The following is a 2,327-nucleotide window of genomic DNA, read 5'->3' on the forward strand; positions in this document are numbered from 1 at the left end:
TCCTCGACTTTGTGTATGTTGATCTTGCTAGAATTGCCCTGAGAAGAGGGGTTGCAGATGGAGGAATCAAATAAGTCAAACTCGATCTTTTCTTTGTCGATCTCCAAGGATAATCTGTGACTTTTTACATCGATGATGGCTCCAGCTATGGCAAGGAATGGTCTTCCAAAGATGATCGATATCTTGGGGTCTTCCTCCATATCCAAGATAATGAAATCTGTGGGAACTATACATCCACCCACTTCTACTAGCACGTTTTCCACTATTCCCATTGGGTATCTGCATGAATGGTCAGCTAGTTGCAGTGTCATAGTGGCCAGTTTAATGTTCTAGAGGCTTAGCTTCTTGCATAAAGAGTACGGAAATAGGCTAACACTGGCCCCAAGTCGCAGAAAGCTCTCGGTATCAATTCAGATCCAATTTTGCACGGTATGGAGAAACTTCTTGGATCTTGAAGCTTTGGTGGAAAATTTGCCATAAGGAGAGCATTGCAATTCTCTGTTAATGTTACGGTCTCAAAGTCGCCCTTTTATCTTCTGTTAGATAAAATATCCTTTAAGAACTTCGCGAACTTCGGCATTTGGTGCAATGCATCTATCAGTGGCACTTCTATGCAAATCTCCTTGATCTTCTTCAGGAATCGGTTGAACTCTTCATCCTTTTGGGAGGTTATCAGTTTCTGAGGGAAGGGAATCGTCTGATTCTGTGGGCGAAATTGAAGAGTTTCTTCAACCTTTTTAGTAGCCTCCTCTCCATCCTTGTTTTGAGTCTGATTGGGCATTAGGAGAGAGGTCTCCTTCTCTGAGTCAAGTTCCTTTTGGGTAATGATTTAGGGGTTTCCCACAATACGTTCTCTCCTCAACTCAATGTGGTTATAATGTTTCACTGGATTTATATCTGGCTTCCCTGGAAATGTTCCCTGTGCTCTTGAGATGGATTGGGCTATCTGAGCTATCTGACTGTCTTGCATCTTTTAGTGCTTCTCATAATTCTCCATTCTTTAAGTTAATAGCTTGATCTCATTCTTCATCTCCTTTTACGCTGAGAGAGCTTCTTCAAGTATCTTTTCAATTCTGGACAATTGTGAGGGTTGCTGTTGAAAAGTTTGTTGTCCAGCTGAGTAGTTCTGCTGCCCAGGTGAGTAGCCCTGTTTTGCTGGCCCTTGATCCTGATTGTTCCGGTATGAAAAGTTTGGGGGATTCCTCTAACTTGGATTGTATGTATTGGAGTACGGATTATTTTATCTTTGGTTGTAGCTGACTATTGCATCACTCTGCTCAAGTTGGTTTATCTATGCTTGTATTGGCCCTAGGGGGCAAGTATCTTGAGCATGATTCGTACTTCCGCAGATTTCACAAACATAAACTATCGCATTGACCATGTTGTTGTTGTTTCCCATGGCCTCAAATTTCTTGGTCAGAGCGTCCAGCTTTGCAGACATGAGAGTGACTGCATCTACGTTGAATTTCCCTAACGCCTTTATTGGGTTCCCTGAGAAAGAACCACCAGATCTTCCTGATGCCCATTGATGATGATTCTGTGCCATATTCTCTATGATCTCTTCAGCTTCATCAAGGCTCTTGTTCATCAGTGCTCCTCCTGCTGCAGAATCGAGGGATACCTTCGTGTGATAGTTGATTCCATTGTAAAAGGTGCGCAGGACCAACCATTTCTCAAGGCCATGATGGGGGCACTGTCTCAACATGCTCTTGAATCTGTCCCAGGCTTCAAATAATGATTCTGAGTCTATCTGTTTGAAGCTTGCGATCAAGTCTCTCATGTGGGCAGTTTTGCTTGGTCGATAGAATTTGTCAAGAAATTTCTGCTCACACTGCTCCCAAGATGTAATGTTGTTTGCTGGAAGGGAATTCATCCACTGCTTGGCTCTATCTTTCAGAGAGAATCCAAAGAGCAATAACCTTACTGATTCTGAAGGGACTCCGTTCACTTTCATGGTGCCGCAGATCTCGTAGAAAAGTTCCAAGTGGTGGTTTGGATCATCAAGCGGTCCTCCTCTGAATTGATTCTGCTGAACCATATGAATTACTGCAGGCTTGATCTCAAAGTTATTAGCTTCGATTGGCGATCGAGTGATGCTAGACCGAACCCCTCATTCATAAGGTGCTGCATAATCCTTTAATAATTTATCAGCCATCTCTGAAGACTCCTGTGCTGCTTGGAATGCCTTCTATAGATTTCTTCTCCTCAGGAAAGTCCTATCAATCTCTGGATCAAACAGTAGGAGCTATCCTGAAAGATTAGCTATTCACATGCAAAATTAAAATATGGATTATAGTAAAGAAGAGAAATGAATTTTTGGGGTTTTA

At 42.4% G+C, this 2,327-nt stretch overlaps 1 pseudogene; it reads left to right on the forward strand.

Annotated features, from left to right (window-relative positions):
* Positions 1–1,676: 1,676 nt before the first annotated feature.
* On the forward strand, positions 1,677–1,748 carry LOC122049890 (annotated as a pseudogene).
* The last annotated feature ends 579 nt before the right edge of the window (positions 1,749–2,327 follow it).

Source organism: Zingiber officinale, chromosome 2B (assembly GCF_018446385.1).
Source record: "Zingiber officinale cultivar Zhangliang chromosome 2B, Zo_v1.1, whole genome shotgun sequence".
NCBI lineage: Eukaryota > Viridiplantae > Streptophyta > Magnoliopsida > Zingiberales > Zingiberaceae > Zingiber > Zingiber officinale.